Source organism: Vulpes lagopus, chromosome 2, assembly GCF_018345385.1.
Source record: "Vulpes lagopus strain Blue_001 chromosome 2, ASM1834538v1, whole genome shotgun sequence".
Lineage (NCBI taxonomy): Eukaryota > Metazoa > Chordata > Mammalia > Carnivora > Canidae > Vulpes > Vulpes lagopus.
This window is the reverse complement of record NC_054825.1, coordinates 93,825,444-93,845,270: the sequence shown is the minus strand read 5'-3', so window position 1 is coordinate 93,845,270 and position 19,827 is coordinate 93,825,444.

Genomic DNA, 19,827 nt, shown 5'->3' with positions numbered 1-19,827 from the left:
CTGAAAAACAGGGAAGGGGATATTTATCTGGATGGAAGACTCCAAATGGTGACAATTTTCTTCTCTCCCACCTTCCTTCCTCAACCCACACCAAGGATTGATTATAGGTAATATTTTTTTCTAAATGATCTGATACAAGTAACTTCAGAAAAATAACATTATGCTTCTCTGGGTAATAAATTGGATGTTGGGATAAATTGCAGGAAAATTTCATGAACAATTTTAGAGATACCACTTCAAAAGTAAGGGGTTTTGGAAAACTATTTAAAAAATAAATACAAGATTATGGTCCTTCAGCTATTTGTTACAATATACAAAATGCTTGGGAGTCCTGAGTACCTGTTACCTGAAGCCAAAGAGTTCAATAAAAGCTCTGTATCATTTTGCAAATGAACAGGCAAAGAGGAATTTCACATATGCAGAGAAGACAGGTGTTTGGCTTGCAGAGCATCAGGAAATTTCCCATATCCCCAGATGGCTTCCTGTCCCCAGTATATATACACACTCAGTGCTATTGGAAGGTATATTTTACTACTAAAGATCCACTTAAGATGTGTAATGCTTCTATAGAAATACTTTTAAATCCAAACACTCCTTGGAAGTATAAAATTATTTTTTTCAAGTTTTTCTTTAAATTCTAGTTAGTGAATATATAGTGTAATGTTGGATTCAGGAGTAGAATTTAGTGATTCATTACTTCCATATAACACCCAGTGCTCATCACAACTGCCCTCCTTTATACCCATCACCCATTCAGCCCATCCCCTACTCTCCTCCCTCTGTTAACCCTCAGTTTGTTTTAGAGTTGAGTCTCTTATGGTTTGCTTCCCTCTCTTTCTTTCCCCTTCTCCTATGTTCATCTGGTTTGTTTCTTAAATTCCTCATATGAGTAAAATCATATGGTATCTGTTTTTCTCTGGCTGACTTGCTTCGCTTAGGATAATACATTCTAGCTCCATCCATGTTGGCACAAATGGCAAGATTTCATTCTTTTTGATGGCTGAGTAATATTTTGTTTATAAATATACCACATCTTTGTTCATCAGTTGGTGGACATTTGGACTCTTTCCATAATTACCTATTGTTGATAATACTGCTATAAACACTGGAGTACACGTATCCTTTTGAATCAGTATTTTGTGACCTTTAGGTAAATACTTAGTAGTATAATTGCTGGATCGTAAGGTAGTTTTATTTTTTACTTTTAAAATAAATTTGATTTATTTATTTGAGAGAAATGGAGAGTGGTGGGAGGGGCAGAGGGAGAGAGAGAGAGATTCTCAAGTAGCCTCTGCACTGAGCAGGTAGCCTTACTCAGGACGCAGTCTCACAACCTCTAGATCATGACCTGAGCCAAAACCCAGAGTCTGATGCTTAACTGCCTGCTGCCCAGGTGCTCCTATTCTTAACTTTTTGAGGAACCTCCATGCTGTTTTCCAGGGTGGCTGCACCAGTTTGCATTCCCACCCATACTGTAAGAGGGTTCCCCTTTCTCCACATCTTTACCAACACCTGTTATTTCTGTGTTAATTTTAGCCATTCAGACTGGTGTGAGGTGCTGTCTCATTGTAGCTTTGATCTGTATTTTCCTGATGATGAGTATTGTTGAACATCTTTTTGTGTGTCTGTTAGCTCTCTGTATGTCTTCTTTTGGAAAATATCTATTCATGTCTTCTGCCCTTTTTTAAATTGGTTCATTTGTTTTTTTTGGATGTTGAGTTTTATAAGTTCTTTATATATTTTAGACACTAACCCTTTATCAGATATGTCATTTGTAAATATCTTCTCTCATTCTGAAAGTTGCTTTTCAGTTTTGTTAATTGTTTTTCTCATTATGTAGAAGCTTTTTATCTTGATGAAGTCTCAATAGTTCATTTTTGCTTTTGTTTCCCTTGCCTCTGGAGACAAGTCTAGGAAGAAGTTGCTATGGCCAATGTCAAAGATGTTGCTGTCTGTGTTCTCCTGTAGGATTTTGATGGTTTCTTGTCTCACATTTATGTCTTTCATCCATCTTGAATTTATTTTTGTGTAAGGTGTAAGAAAGTGGTCCAGTTTTATTCTTCTGCATGTTGCTGTCCAGTTTTCCCAACACCATTTGTGGAAGAGACTGTCTTGTTTCTGCCGGATATTCTTTCCTGCTTTGTCGAAGATTAGTTGAACACAGAGTTGAGGGTCCATTTCTAGTTTTTTTATTCTGTTCCATTGATCTATGTTTCTGTTTTTATGTCATTACCATACTGTCTTGATGACTATAGTACTATAGAGTACTATAATGTAGAGTTTGGAATTGTGATGCCTCCAACTTTGCTTTTCTTTTTCAAGATTGTTTTGGCTATTTGGGGTCTTTTTTGATTCCATACAAATATTAGGATAGTTTGTTCCAGCTCTGTGAAGAATACTGGTGGTATTTTGATATGAATTGCATTAAATGTATAGATTGCTTTGGGTACTATGAACTTTTAAACAATATTTGTTCCTGCAGTCCATAAGCATGGAATGTTTTTTTCCATTTCTTTGTGTCATCTTTAATTTCTTTTGTCAGCATTTTATAGTTTTCAGAGTACAGATCTTTTACCTTTTCAGTTAGTTTATTGGTAGGTATCTTATGGTTGTGGTCCAATTGTAAATGAGATCAATTCCTTGAGTTTTCTTTCTGCTGCTTCATTATTGGTGTATAGAAATGCAACAGATTTCTGTACATTGAGTTTATATCCTACAACTTTGCTGAATTCGTCTATCAGTTCTAGCAATTTTTTGGTGGGGTCTTTCAGATTTTCTACATAGAATATCATGTTATCTGTGAATAGTAAAAATTTGAGTTCTTTGACAATTTGGATGCCTTTTATTTCTTCTTGTTGTCTGATTGCTAAGGCTAGACTTCCAGTATTATGTTAAATTCAATGCTGAGAGTAGACGTCCTGTCTTGTTGCTGACCATGGAGAAAAAACTCAATTTTTTTTCCATTGAGGATAATATTAGCCGTGGGTCCTTCATATATGACCTTTATGATGTTGAGATATGTTCCGTCTATTTCTACTTTGTTGAGGGCTTTTATCAAGAATGGGTGGTACATTTTGTCAGATGCATTTTCTGCATCTATTGAGAAGATCATTCTCATAAATTTTTTTTTATGAATGTGATGTATCATGTTGATTGATTTGCAAATATTGAACCACCCTTGCAGCCTAGGAATAAATTCCACTTGATTGAGGTGAAAAATTCTTTTAATATACTGTTGGATTTGATGTGTTGGCATTTTGTTGAGAATTTTTGCATCCATGTTCATCAGGGATATTGGCCTGTAATGCTGCTTTTTAGTGGGGTCTTTGTCTGGAATCAAGTAATGCTGGCCTCATAGAATGGGTTTGGAAGTTTCCCTTCCATGTCTATTTTTTGGAATGATTTGAGAAGAATAGATATTAACTTCTCTTTAAATGTTTATTAGAATTCCCCTGGAAAGCCATCTGGCCCTGGACTTCTCTTTGTTGGGAAATTTTTGATTACTGATTCAATTGCTTTGCTGGCTATGGTTTGTTCAACTTTTTACTTCTTTCTGTTTCATTTTTGGTAGGTTATACATTTCTAGGAATTTATCCATTTCTTCTAGATTACCCAGTTTGTAGGCATATAATTTTTCAAAATATTCTCTTATAATTGTTTGTATTTCTGTGGTGTTCATTGTTATTTCTTCTCTCTCACTTGTGATTTTATTTATTTAAGTCTTTTCTCTTTTTGGTAAGTCTGGCTAGGGCTTTACCAATTTTATTAATTTTTTCAAACTAGCTCCTAGTTTCATTGATTTGTTCTACTGTTTTTTTTTTTGGCTTTATATCATTTATTTTTCTCTAATCTTTATTATTTCCCTTCTGATGGCTTTGGGCTTCATTTATTGTTCTTTTTCTATTGCTCGCTTCAGCAGCACATATACTAAAATTGTTCCTTTTCTAGATCCTTTAGGTATAAGGCTAGGTTGTATATTTGAGACTTTTTCTGCTTCTTGTGGTAAGCTTGTATTGTTGCATATTTTTCTCTTATGACTGATTTCCTGTATCCCAATGGTTTTGGATGGCCATATTTTCATTTGTTTCCATGTTTTTTTTTTTAATTTCTTTTTTAAATTCCTGGCTAACCCATTCATTCTTTGGTAGGATGAGTAGTTTTTTGCCTCCATGTATTTGTGGTCTTTCCAAATGTTTTCTTGTGGTCGACCTCAAATTTCATAGTATTGTGGTGTGAAAATATGCATGGTATGATCTCAATCTTTAGTGCTGGTTGAGCCCTGATTTTTGACCCAATATGTGATCTAATTCTGGAGAATATTCCATGTACACTCAAAAAGAATGTGTATTGTGCTGCTTTAGGGTGAAATGTTCTGAATATATCTGTTAAGTCCAGTGTCATTCAAAACAATTGATTCTGATGGTTAATGATTTTCTGCTTAGATGATCTATGCACTGATGTAAGTTGGGTGTTAAAATCTCCTACTGTTATTGTATTGTTATCAATAAGTTTCTTTATGTTTGTTATTAATTGATTTATATATTTGGTTGCTCCTAAGTTGCGGGCATAAGTATTTGCAATTGTTAGGTCTTCTTGTGTGATACACCCCTCTATTATGACATAGTGCCCTTCATCTCTTGTTACAATCTTTATTTTAAAATCTAGTTTGTCTGTTATAAGTATAGCTACTCTGGTTTTCTTTTGACATCCATTAAGCATGATAAATGGTTCTCCATCCTCTTACTCTCAATCTGCAGGTGTCTTTATGTCTAAAATGAGTCTCTTGTAGGCAGCATATAGATGGCTCTCTCTCTCTCTCTCTCTCTCTCTCTCTCTCTTTAATCCATTCTGATATCCTGTTTCTTTTGACTGGAGCACTTAGTCCATTTACATTCATAGTGTAATATGGTAGATATTACATATTGATAGATATGAATTTGGTGCTATTGTATTATCTGTAAAGTGGTGTTTCTGGAGATTTTCCCTGTTCATTTCTAGGCTTTGTGCTTTTGGTCTTTTTTTTTCCCACTCAAAGAGTTCTCTTTAATATTTCTTCCTCTTGGTTTAGTGGTCACAAACTCTCTTAGTTTTTGTTTCTCTGGGAGACTCTTCTCTCCTTCTCTTCTGAATGACATCCTTGCTGGATATTCTTTTTTTTTTTTTTAAGGTTTTATTAATTTATTTAAGAGAGAGAGAGAGTGAGTGGAAGGGAGAGGGAGAGACAATCTGAAGCACACTCTGTACTGAGTGCAGAGCCCATGCAGGGCTCAATCCCACAACTGTGAGATCCTGACCTGAGCTAAAACCAAGAGTTAGGCGCTTAACTGACTGAGCCACCCAGGCACTCAGGCACTTTGATAAAGTATTCTTAGCTGTGTATTTTTCCCATTCGGCAGACTGAATGTATTGTGCCACTCTTTTCTGGCCTGCCAAGTTTCTGTCAAAAGATCTACTGCTAACCTTATTTGTCTTCCTTTGTAGGTTAAGGATTTCTTTTCCCTTGCTGCTTTCAAGATTGTTTCATTCTCTGTATTTTGCAAATTTTACTGTGATATGTGCTTGGTGTTAGTCTGTTTTTGTTGATTTTGATGGGAGTTCTCTGTACCTCCTGGATTGGATGTCTGTTTCCTTCCCCAAATTAGGGAAGTTTTTAGCTATTATTTGCTCAAATAAACCTTCTGCCCCTTCACCCTTTTCTTTTCCTTCTGGGGTTCCTATGATACAGATGTTAGTATGCTTTATGGAGTTGCTGAATTCTCTAAGTCTACATTCCTGATCCAATATTTTTCTTTCCTTCTTCGTTTCAGCATTACTATTTTCCATAATGTCGTCTTCTACATCATTTATTCATTCCTCTACTTCTTTCATCCTCTGGTCATTATACCAGTCTGTTTTGCATCTCAGTTGTAACAGTTTTTATTTTGGCCTGACTAGTGTTTAGGTCTTTTATCTCTGTGGTAAGAGACTCCCTGATTGTTGTTTTAAATTCTAGTTCAGGCATATTACTTATATCTGTTTTGATTAGATACCTGGTTGTAACCTTTTGTTCTTTCTTTTGAGATGAATTCCTCCATCTTGGCATTTTGTCTTGGTCTCTGCCTGCTTTGTGTTAGGAAAGCCTGTCATGTTTCCTGCTCCTGAGAGTAATGGCTATATTAAGAAGAGATCATATATTGTCCAGGGCCTGACACTTCAGGAAGTGTCTCTGGTTATGCTGTGTGCACTCTGCTGTTCTGTTTTGGCTGCTCTTTCCCTTAGTTCAGTCCTCTGCAGTGTTTCTCTTTGAGGACAGTGGGGAGTGTTTGGACCTTGTCCACTGTGTGGAGTCTTAACTAGGTGTGTTTTGGTCTGCTTGTTAGAAGAGGATAAATCCTATTTCCCCTAGAGCTGAAGCTTTGTAATATTCTATGGTCAATAGGCTTGGTGGGTGTGGGGGTTTATGCTGGTCTTCTGGGGGAGGGGCACACTGCTATTTTGACTCTCAGGTACACTTGCCCTAGTGAAGAAGCATGTGCATAGTGAATGGGGGCAGAGCTTGGTGTAAGCAGCTCATGCCTCCACTGCGCTGCTTGCTGAAGTCAGTCTGTGCTGATGAGTGGGAGTAAAAATGGCCTCAGCTGGCACTCTCCTCCCCGGAGAGGGGAGTTCACACTGGTGCTGCTCAGAAAGCTCTCACAGAAGAATGAACAATCTCTCCCCATTTGTCCTAGGTATTCCTCAGATCCCTGTGTCTTAGCTGTCTGCCCATCTGGTGGCACAGTGCTCCTATGTCTTATCAGCATGTTGACTGGGTTTTAAAATTCCAAATCTTAGGGACCTATCATGGCACAGACTCCATTTGATCCTCTGGGGGTGGGTCTTGCTGCACTGTGGCTGGTTCTGGTTTGTCCCAGAAGAGAGGTTGCACAAACACACAAAGGCTTGGAGTTTATAGTAAAGTACAGCAAAAAGCTGGCATCCAGGTTTGCTGCCCTTAGCAGCTGCCTCTGCTTCTATGCTAATGAATGGGGTGGCTCAATGATGCCCATTGGCTCTTTTGTCCCTGAAGAGGCAGTGCTGCCATTCCCTAACATAGTCCTAGAAGGGGTACTGTGTCTCCCAGTGTGATTCAGGGAGTCCTCAGACCATGCTGTCTGCTCCTGGGCCTCTGCCCCCCTCCGGCCCCGCCCCCCTGCTTCTCCACAGAAGCCCACCAAGCTCTACCTAGCGATGGTGTGGACTTCTAAAACTGCAGACTTTGAGCTCCACTGCTTGTAAAAACTTATAATTATCAGCCCCTCTTGTTTTCCCCATCAATGGTTTTGGGGAAGTGTTTTTCTTATGCAATTCCCTGTGCCCTGCTGTCTCTCTCTGTCTTCTCTCACTCTCATCAGGGCTCCCTCTCCCTGCAGCACCAGAGATTCTTTTCTCTTCCAAATCATAGCTCCACTCCTCTTACCTTCCATGATGTGGCCTCTTTTCTCCTAATTGTGCAGTTTGTTCTCTCAATCTTTAGATCGATTTCCTAGGTTTCAGAACAATTCGATATATATCTAGCTGTATTCGATGAGGCAAGCATAAGGTCCTCCTACTTAATTCCTTTTTACAATTATTTTTACCAAAATATGGAGTTAGTCTCTTTTGGAAAATAGGGATGAGCATCTGAAATTTAGAAAGAAGCAGACAGATTTACAGCAGGCAGTGAGAAAACAGAACTGAAAAGGCCCCAGAAGATGCTCTGGTTAATACAAAGCACAGAGCAAGTAAAGAAAAGCACAGTGCTATGGAGTCTAAATGTACCTGTTAGGGGCCAATGAGCAGAGTTCAGGTGGGCCATGGTTGCATAAAGTAGTTCTGGTATCAGCAGTTGATGCCTGGATTTAAAGAGTGGGATTTAGAGAAATTCTCAATCCTGAGGGCATCAGGGCAGGACTCTGTTAATGAGCTGGGGTGTTAATGAAAGGAGAAGACTAGAGAAGAACCAAGGATGAGCCTGACACAAGAAGCAGATTAAGAAGAAAATTTCAAATGAGAAAATAATAAATGGAGTTCTAAAGAAGTCTTTTGGCTTGTGGTTTTCTATGCTGACTTTTGGTCTCAGAAACCCTTTAATGCCTAAGAAATTACTGGCAGTCTCAAAAGCAGCATATTGTTTGTAGCAGTATATTTTCAGTTGGGTACATAGAGCTCTATTTTTCAAAATGGGGGGAATATTATAGAAGCATTTTTAAATTACTATGCATATTCATATTTAATACAATACCGGAACTCAAGAAATGGTAATTCTTTAAAACTTTGTTATAGTGCAGAATCTGAAACTGTATTAACAATGTTACCTTAAAATCCATTGGCCTATCTTGTACTTAAAATAGATGTTGTACCTATGCAGGATTTTGTGATATGGATTGGTCATTTCAAAATTATTAGTGCCCAAATAATGCAGCTTTTTCTATGTTGATTAGTTTCATTACACAGTGTTAAAAAGATCACATATGATAGGATTGCTATTAATTTCATTAAAGAAGTTATATATTTTAGATGCTAACAAAGCTACTGATGGCAGATACACATTTTCTATATTTCTAAATTCTGCTCAAAAGCTTGAATTTTATCATTGATAACAAATGCTATTGCATATTTTTTGTGAAGTGACAGGCTTACATGGTTGATTGCAGACAAAATATCTGCCAAACACCCAATCCTGAAGAAGCAAAGACTGACCCTCTGAAATTCTTTCCAGTAAATATGGAATTCCAAATAATGTTAGCTCCTTGATAAGATGGAGTAATAGGAACTGGATTTACCTAACTGCCTAAATTTTTAAGAAAAGGGCAAAGTATAGAAACAACGATTTTGAAGGTATTTGGAAATGATCCCTGAGAAATGGAAAACAAATAATATATCTCTTTTTTTGCTCCAGGTTATAACACTTGAGAGTTTCTAGGTCATGGCGCAGAAAGGGGAAACCAGGACAGAGCCTATCAGATTACCCAAGTGCAGAAGGTGGAACTGAGACTCCAGACAGAACAGGGCAGCTAGAGTTAATGGGACAAAGTACAGGAAAGGAAAGAACTGACAGAGAAACCTAGATATCTGCATCAAGTTCACCAAAGAATATTCATCTGCTGACTAATCAGCATATGCTTATAACAAAGTATTCCCAAAGTCAGGGAAAGAATCACCCAAATGATTAGAGGCTAACAGTGCTATGATCCTTTTTGTGTGTGTCTTTTGGTGAATATACATACACATTTCTGCTGGAAATTTCTGCCTAGGAGTGAAACTGGACTAATAGGGTATGTGTTTGTTCACCTTTAGTAGATGTACCAACTTAACACTTCCACCACTGCTGCCAGTTTTTCTACATCCTTTTTAATGCTTGTGTTGTCTATTGTTTTTATTTTTGTCACTCTGGTGGGTGTAAACTTATTATATTATCTTATTCAATTTTAATTTGCATTTTCCTGGTTACAATGGAATCAGGTTCCCTTTTATATGTCCATTGACTTCGTTCATATAACCATTATGGTATAACTAATCATTAAAATAACTTTGTAATAAAAACCAATTTCTTGTTTTATTGAGTTAATATAATTTTTTTTCCCACCTCTCTAGAAACAATACACTCAGACATCAAAGTTTAGAGGAAATTCTTTGTCGGAATTGTTTGACCATCTTGCAAACAGTCCACTGAAAATCTGAAATTTAGGAAAAACACTATTTAGTAAGTAGTTTTGGAAAAGCTTCATTGATTGCACTGGCCAGAAATATTTTACCAAACTGAATAAGTCTGCTCAAGTTTTAATTAGATAGTGGGTGATGATAAGATCTCAAAATGAGCTGAATAGCAAAGCCTTTCCTCATGGGCTTGTGGGGGAGGCTTGCTATTTCCAGTCTTCGTGTTAGAGCAACTTACCTCTCACAAAGTAAGAGGCTTGGGTACATGGGGCAGAAGATGTTATCATGTGATACTGGTAAATTTTCTCTCAACAAAATTAGAACAAATTGACAGATCTCTGTCAACTTTAGAAATAACTTTGCTATGTAAATAAAAATAAGACTACATTGAAGGGGGCATCTGGTGGTATAAAAATAGACTGCACATGGCCCAGTGAAAATTAGCTATCATGAAAGGGTTTGCTAATTATTTTTTCTTTGGTGCTGTCATTCCTGAAATACCTCTACCACCTGAAGCCTTATGCTTAGCTTTTCTCAAATCACTTGACTTAAATGTTTAAAAAAATTGTAATGGGTTTCTAAATATGCCAGAAGCATACTCCCAATTAACATAAAGAATCTGTAAGTCACAGTAGTCCAAAGGTGCTAATGGATATCAGTAGACATTCTATATCACCCCTTAGGTAAGAGCAAAGTCTTTGAAACCTCCCACATAAAACAAAATATCACAAAGTAAATAGATATGAAATAGCTCCCTGATCCTAATGCTTCTGCTTCTTAAATTTTGTACTATTCATTTTGATGAGACCCAGTTTTTCATTACAGTTCTCATGCTATACTCATGATTTCAACAACTAAGGGAATGTTTAAAAAAAATGTGAAGGACTCTTTATCTGAATTATGTCTCCTTAGTGAAAATACATTTTTTAAGTTGCAAATTTTTAGCCTGTGTATTGTCTCTGTGTTTTAATTTTTCTGTTTAAGTAAGTAAGGTAAGCAGTGATTCAAAGAGCATGTATCTTGGGCACTATTGGTGATAAGGAATTTGGCTTATAGTCTAACTATAGAGTTTGGTTGAGCAGAAATTGTAGTTTTAGGTGAAACAAAAATAGCAATCTCTAGGAGAATTTATTAAACATCAGGCATCAGGCTAATAGGTCTGCTTTCATCGATCTTCTCTTCTTCCTATTGATTGTACAAGTTAAATATATTGTTTCTATTCTGCCGATAAGGAAACTGAGGCTTCAAATATTTACATCCTTTTCCTTTCTCCTTTTTAGTATTCTGACTCCTTAGAAGTTTCTTTTGCTAGTCTCTTTCTTCTCCCCTGCCTTTCAGAGCAGTTTCCCATGTTCTGTTTTCTTTTTTCCTCTGTAGGAAAGTTTGACTTACATTATGGTTTCCTGTAAGTTTGGGTAATGATATAGAAAGTGTTAAATACACCCCCAATTAAGTGTGGAAGCCAATGACAGGTGAAGGAATACTTCATTATGGAACCTTAAACATTCTGCATATTTCAAATAAATAACTTTTTAAATTAAAACTGTAATAGAAAATAATCACAACACAGTATTTACTTCAGTTAACCAATTAGGTGAAATCGTTACTGTATGCCCTTTGAGAGAGAAAAACTATATCTTATACATATTTATGTTGTGAAGAATTAGACAGCCATTGACACAGAGCCGGCACTCAGTATTCAAGAAAGAAGACGATACTGATATGATTTTAACTCTTTAATTCCTATAGTCCATGAAGTATAATAAGTCCTATCAGTTTAATGTAATGTAAGTCTTTTCAGAAGTATTAAAAAGTAGATATGAATGCTACTGCTTGCCAACCAACCATAGCATACATTTATATAGAATATTTACATCCCACTTTCTTTTTTTTTGGTCTAATCCTTAATATATTCAGTCTAATCCTCATTCCTCTGAGTCATATTGAGCCATCAAGAGTTATGCATAAAATCATGGTGATATGCTTATGATCTTGGAGTTTCAGACCCTTTAGTATGAACATTCTGGTGATTTCAAGGTTTATTAAAAAGTCCTTGTTTTGTCATTGCAATACATTTTGAAGTTCCTTTTATTTTATGAAAATAAAAGTTTGGTTTTTATCCTTGTAGACATTGTCGAGCCATTGATATTTTTAAACATTTTCTTAAAGATTTTTAAAAAATTTATTCATGAGAGAGACACAGAGAGGGAGGCAGAGACAAAGGCAAGAGGGAGAAGCAGGCTCCCTGCAGGGAATCTGATGAGGGGACTCATCCCAGGACCCTGGGATTATGACCTGAGCCAAAGGCAGATGCTCAACCACTGAGCCACCCAAGTGCCCCATTTTTAAACATTTTTAAAGCCTTGAAATACAATAAGATTTGTATTTGAGAAAATACTGAAAACAGTATGCAAGAGAAAGTTATAAGGGCAGGAAAACTAGAGGTAAGGCATTAAAGAACAGACTTAGGTAGTAACCAGCTAAGAGATAATGACACTCCCAAACTCATATAGTCAGGGTGAAGAGGGAAGGGCATATTTGAAAGGTATTAAAAATATGGAATTAACATAATTGGTAGCTAATTGGACATGCAGAGTGGGGGAGTAGGAAAAGTTTAAAATATATTGATCAAAGAGGATAAACAGAAGTCCTTAAACCAAGTTTCTCAGGTGTGTACCTGGGTGAAAGAATCAAACGTGTTGATTTCTTTCCTTCCTTCAAACATATTTACTGAATACCTTCTTTATACCATGTTTTTGTAGGCTTTGGGACTTCACAGTGAATGAAACTCATTTCTGCTCTCAAGACACTACATTAAGGAGACATAGAATGAATAAACTAGTAAATGTTGTGGATGTAACATATTATGGAGAAAAAATACAACAGAATAAACTTCTACTTTTTTAAAAAAATTATTTATTTATTTGACAGAAAGAGCACAGCAGGGGGGGCAGCAGAGGGAGAGGGAGAAGCAGGCTTTCTGCTGAACAGGGAGCCCTACGTGGGGCTTGATCCCAGGGTCCTGGGATCATAACCTGAGCTAAAGGCTGATGCTTAACTGACTGAGCCACCCAGGTGCCCCTAAACTTCTACTTTGAATTGTGTTAGAGTAACTGGTATCAAACCAATTGTCCAACTAAAAACAACTGTAAGAGCTAGGATAGATAATAAATAAATGAAAAGGACAAGTATTTGAAAACATCAGAGAATATCCAACATAACCAGGACTTCAGGAACAAGATTCTAGAGGAAAAGGATAACACAGAGATGTGAACCTGATATATTGTACTCAATTTTCTCTTTGAGGAAGCCTTTTGGGGCATTTGCTGACTCCAAAGTTATGCATGTATGGAACCGTTTTCTAAGAAACCAAGATGAAGCAGTGACAAGAGGCTAAAAAACTAAAAGAAACTTTTTGTAGTATCAAGAAAAAAATGAACCTGCCAAAGAAGGGAGATTCTGGTCACCAGGACTAGGCCATAAGAATAAGAGTAAGCAAGGAATAAACTACCATCAGCTGGATCAAGGAGATCAATCAGTACATTATAGGCCTTCCAAAATAGCATTAAATACTCTTTGGAAGAAGATAGCACCACCTGGTGCTATCCGTAACTTCTCATATATGTCTGCCTTTCTTTCTTTTTTTAACTTAAAAAATGTTTTTAATTCCAATATAGTTAACATATAATTAGTTTCAGGTGTAAAACAGAGCAATTCACAATTCCATACATCACTCAGTGCTTATTACAATGTAGTACACTCCTTAATCCCTTTTGCCTATTTTACCCATCCTCCCACTCACCATCCCTCTGATAAACATTAGTTTGTTCACAATAGTTAAGAGTCTGTTTCTTGGTTTGTCTCTCTCTCTCTCTCTTTTTTTCCCTTTAATCGGTTGTTTTGTTTCTTAAATTCCACATATAACTGAAATCATGGAATTTTTATTTCTCAGACTCACTTATTTCACTTATTATATTCTCAAGCTCTATTCGTGGCATTGTAAATGGCAAGATTTTGTTCTTTTTTTATGGTGGAATAATATTCCAGTCTGTGTGCACACATGTGAGTGTGCATGTGTGTATAGTATATATAGTATATATACCACCTCTTTTTTTCATCTGTCACCGAATACTTGGGCTGCTTTCATAATTTGGCTGTTGTAAATAATGCTGCGATAAACATAAGGATGCATGTATCCCTTTGAATTAGTGTTTTTGTATTCTTTGAGTAAATACCCGGTATGATGATTAATTGATCTTAGGTTTGTTCTACTTTTAATTTTCTGAGGAAACTATACTTTTTCCACAGTAGCTGTACCAATTTGTTTTCTTACCAACAGTGCATCAGTGTTCCTTTTTCTCCACATCCTTGCCAACACTTATTTGTGTTGTTGATGTTAGCCATTCTGACTGGTGTGAGGTGATGTCTCGTTGTAGTTTTGACTTGAATTTCTCTGATGATAAGTGATGTTGAGCATCTTTTCATGTTGGCCGTTTGTATGTCTTCTCTGGAGAAATGTCTGTTCGTGTCTTCTGCCAATTTTCAAATTATTTGCTTTTTGGGTGTTGAATTGTATCAGTTCATTATTTATTTTGGATACTAACCCTTTATCACATACTATTTGCAAATATCTTCTCCCATTCCATAGGTTTTCTTTTAGTTTTGTTGATTGTTTCTCACACTGTGCACAAGTTTTTTTTTTAAATTTTAATGTAGTCCCAATAGTTTATTTTTGCTTTTATTTCCCTTGTCTCAAGAGACATATCTATAAAAATGTTGGTATGGCTGATGTCAAAACCTTACTGCCCATGCTCTGTCCTACAATCTTTATTGGTTTCAGGCCTCACACTTAGGTCTTTAATCCATTTTGAATTTATTTTTGTATATGGTGTAAGAAAGTGGTCCAGTTTCATTCTTTTGCATGTAGCTGACCAGTTTTCCCAACAGCATTTTTTGAAGCATTTTTGTCTTTTCTCCATTAGATATTCTTTCTGTTCTGTCAAAGATTAATTGACTAATAATTGTGAGCTTATTCGTAGGTGTTCTATTCTGTTTCATTGATCTATGTGTCTATTTTTTGTGCCAGTACTATACTGTTTTGATTACTACAGCTTTGTAACATAGCTTTAAGTCTGGAATTGTGATGCCTCCAATCTTTTTCTTTTTCAAAATTGCTTTGGCAATTTAGGGTCTTTTGTGGTTTCATATAAATTTTAGTATTTTTTATTCTAGTTCTGTGAAAACTGCTCTTGGTATTTTGATAGGGATTGTACTAAACCTGTAGATTTCTTTGGGTAGTATATAAATTTTAACAATATTTGTTCTTCCAATCTATGAGCATGGAATGTCTTCCCATTTCATTGTGTCATCTTCAATTTCTTTCATAAGTGTTTTACACTTTGCAGAATATAGGACTTTCACCTCTTTGGTTAGGTTTATTCCTTAGATATTTTATTATTTTTGGTGCAATTATAAATGGGATTTAAAAAAAATTCTGTTTCTACTGCTTTATTATTAGTGTATAGAGATGCAAGAGATATCTGCACATTGATTTTGTTTCCTGCGACTTTAGTGAATTCATTAATCAATTATAGTAATTTTTTGATGGAGTCTTCAGCATTTTCTATATGGAATATCATGTCATCTGCAAATAGTGAAAGTTTTACTTCTTCTTTACCAATTTGGATGTCTTTATTTCTTTTTGTTGTCTAAATGCTGTGGCCAGGAATTCCAGGACCATGTTGAATAAAAGTGGTGAGAGTGATAATCTTGTCTTGTTCCTGACTTTGGGGGAAAGCTGTCAGGTTTTTCTCATTGAGTATAATGTTTGCTATGGGTTTTTCACATGTGACCTTCATTATGTTGTGGTATGTTCCCTCTAAACCCACTTTGTTGAGGGTTTTTATCATGAATGGATGTTGTACTTTATCAAATGCTTTTTTTTGCATCTATGAAATGATCATATGGTTCTTATCCTTTCTCTTGCTAATGTATAATGTTGGTTGATATGCAAATATTGAACCACCTTACAACCCAATAAATCCCACTTGATTGTGGCAAATGATTTTTAAATGTATTGTTGGATTCTGTTTGCTAGTATTTTGTTGGGGATTTTTGCATCTACATTAATCAGAGATATTGGACTGGAGTTCTTTTTCTGAGGTGTCTTTTTCAGTTTTATATTAGGGTGATGCTGGCCTCGTAGAATGAATTTGGAAGTTTTCCTTTCTCTTCCAGTTTTTGGAATAGTTTGAGAAGAATAAGTATTAATTCTTCCTTAAATGTTTGGTAGAATTTGCCTGTAAAGCCATCTGATCCAGGACTTTTGCTCCTTGGGAGTGTTTTGATGACTTATTCAATCGCCTTGCTGTTCGAATTTTTTATTTCTTCCTGATTTGGTTTTGGTAGATTATATGTTTCCAGGAATTTATCCATTTCTTCAAGGTTGTCCAATTTGTTGGAGTATAGTTTTTCATATTCTCTTAGAATTGCTTGAATATTTGTGGTTTTGGTTGTTATTCCTCCTCTTTCATTTGTAATTTTATTTATTTGAGTTCTTTCTCTTTGTTTTTTGATGAGTCTAGCTAGAGGTTTATGAATTTTTTTTAATCTTTTCTAAGAACCAGCTCCTAGTTTCATTTATCTGTTCTAATGTTTTTCTAAGTTTCTATTTCATTTATTTTTGCTCTCATTATTATTTCCTTCCTTCTACTGATTTTGGGTTTCATTTGTTGTGTTTTCCCCTCTAGTTCCTTTAGTTGTAATATTAAGTGGTTTATTTCATATTTTTCTTGCTTCTTGTGGTAGGCCTGTATTGATATAAACTGTCCTCTTAGAGCTACTTTTGTTGCATCCCAAAGGTGTTTTTTTTTTTAAGATTTTATTTATTTATTCATGAGAGACACAGAGAGAGGCAGATATATAGGCAGAGGGAAAAGCAGGGTCCATGCAGGAAGCCCAATGTGAGACTTGATCCCAGGATTCCAGGATCACTACCTGAGCCCAAGGCAGATGCTCAATCACTGAGCCACCCTGGCTCAGGTCCTAAAGGTTTTGAACCATTTCATTTTCATTTGTTTTCATGTACTTTTGGATTTCTTCTTTTATTTCTTGTTTTCAACCAACTCACTTTTTAGTAGCATATTATTTAACCTCTATGTATTTGTGGTTTTCCAGAGTTTTTTGGTGGTTAATTTCTAGTTTCATAACATTGTGGTCAAAAAAGATGCACAGTATGACTTCATTTATTTTGCATTTGTTGAGACTTTTTTGGTAGCCTAGTATGTGATCTATTCTGGAGAGTGTTCTGTGTGTACCCAAAAAGAATGTGTATTCTGTTATTTTAGGGTAGAGTGTTCTAAGTATATCTGTTAAATTCAGTGATCCAATGTGTCATTTCAAGCCGTTGTTACTTTGTTGATTTTCTGTTTGGATTATTTGTCCATTGATGTAAGTGAGGTATGAAAGTTCCCTTATTATTATTGTATTACTATTAATTAGTTCCTTTATATTATTAATCATTATATGTATTTGGGTGCTCCCATTTTGGGTGCATAAATATTTATAATTGTTATATCTTCTTGTTGCATTATCTCCTTTACTATTATATAGTGCCTTTTTTTTTGTCTGCTGTTACAGTCTTTCTTTTAAAACATATTTTGTCTGGTACAGATATTGCTACTCTGACTCTTTTTTGACATCTATTTGTAAGATTAATGTTTCTCCAGTCCCTCTCTTTCAATCTAGAGGTGTCTTTAGGTCTTGAATGAGTCTCCTGTAGGCAACAAATATATGGGTCTTGTTTTTATCCATTTTTCCACCCTGTGGCTTTTGGAGCATTTAGTCCATTTACATTCAGAATAATTATTGATATATATGTATTTATTGCCTTTTTTTAAACTTGTTTTGTGGTTGTTTCTGAAGATTTTCTCGATCCTTTCTTCTTTTTCATGATTTGCTGGTTTTCTTTAGTAATATTCTTGGATTTATTTCTCTTCATTCTTTGCATATCTATTGGTGGTTTTTGATTCGTGGTTACCATTAGGTTAGTATATAACATCTTTTGTATATAACAGTCTATATTAAATTGATGGTTGTTTAAGTTTGAACCCATTCTTTATTCCTCTGCTCCCATGTTTTAGGTATATGGTGTCATATTTTACATTCTTTTATTTTGTAATTTCATGAGATCCTTGACTTATTTTTTACAGAAATGTTCTTTTTTTTCTCCTTTGTGTTTTCTGCTTTCATACTATCACTTCTGGTTTTTCCTGTTAACTCAAAGAGTCCCCTTTAATATTTCTTTCAGCACTAGTTTAGTGGTCATGAACCCTCTTAGTTTTTGTTTGTCTGGAAACTCATTATCTTTCCTTTTATTTTAAATGATAACCTTGCTGGATAGGGTATTCTTGGCTATATAGATTTTTTCCCTCCATTCAGCACTTTGAATACATGTCATTCTCTTCGTGTTTGCCAAGTTTCTGCTGAAAAATCCAATGATAGCGATACGGGCTTTCCCTTGTATGTAACTGTCTTCTTTTATCTTGTTGCTTTTAAGATTTTTTTTCTTTATCACTATATTTTGCCATTTTAATTACAATATGTCTTGGTGTGGATCTAGTTTCATTGATTTTCTTGTGGGTTCTCTGTACATCCTGGATCTGGACATCTGTTATGTCCTGGTTGCTTTATCCTTCAAGCCAGTCAACTGCAGAGGCTCTTTTTGTCTTTTGCAGGCAGTGTTTGGTCCCTGGCCTGAATGTGGCATATTTTAACTAAGTATGCTCTGGTCTGCTTGTGAAATGAGACCTATCAGCATTGCCACTGGAACTGAAGCCCTGCGAAGCTTGCTGGTCATGAGACAAAGTGTGGGCAGGGGTTTGGGCCAGACTTCTGGGGCAGGGAACTGCTGTGCTGGGACTGAGACAAGTAAGATGGGAAAGGCAGTTCTACTGGAGTGTGGGGGCAGGACTTAGTATAAGTAAGGTAGGTAGTGAGTGTCGGTACTGTGCTGATTCCTGCAGGTGGTCCTTATGCTGAGGGACAGGGGAAGCAAATGGTGTCTGCCAGTTCCTTTGCTCCTAGAAGGGTCTCTCCATGAATGTAATCTGTCAGGGAAATGCTCTGGGATGAACCAACCTCCTCACTGTGTACCCCAGGCAGTCTTCAAATCTCTGTTTCCTAGCTGTATATCTGCAGGCTGTTTGCTCTGCCTTCTGTCCAAGTGCAGCCCCAGTGCCCTCCAGACTCCCGGAGCCAAACCCACTAATCTTTAAAACTCCAGACTTTGAGCCTCGCTGGTTGCAAGAATTCACAGAATTTGGCCCCTCTTACTTTCCAAACCAATTGCTATGTGGAATTATCTCCCCTATGTTCTCCTCTGGTGTTAGTCTGTCTCTGGTCCTTCCCTGAAGCGGAGGCTCCCCCATCCCACTTGGCCACAATCTGTTTGTCTCCCAAATTGTGTTTCCATAGTTCCTACCTTCTTTTCAGTGGCCTCTTCTCTACTTTTAACTGTGGAATTTGTTCTGTCAGTCTTCAGATTGAATTCCGAGGTACTTAGGATGATTTGATAGTTATTTAGTTGTATTCGTGAGATTAGGTTAGCCTAGGGTCCTCCTACTCCACCACTATTTCTCTGCTCATGCTTGCCTTCCAATAAAAAAATTACACAGCATGTTGCAAACATGACCAAAATGAAAACCAAGAGAAAAAAAGACAATAGGAAAAGGTCTACTGATGATCTAGACATCATAGTGTGCTAGTTACTTTTTCATAACATGATATCTCAAAACTTGGTGATGTCAAACAGATTGATGATTTTGAGGATCAAGAATTTGGGAAGAGGTTGGCAGTTTTTACGTGGAGTGTTTCATATAGTTGCAGTTAGATGTTGGTTAGGGCTGCAGCTATTTGCAGGCTTTAGTGGGTTATATAACCAAGGTGGCTCTTCACATGTCTGGCAGTTGATGCTGAGTGTTGGCTGGGAACTCAGCTTGGGCTAAATACGGGTGATTAAGCATAGTGTCTCTAGCATTGTGGTCTCAGTGTAGTTGGACTTCTTATATGGGAACTGGTTCCCTCAGTATAATCATCCCTGAAGGGTCAGGCAGAAGCTGTAAGACCCTTGTAACACATCATTGGAAATTACATGGCATCATATGTGCATGC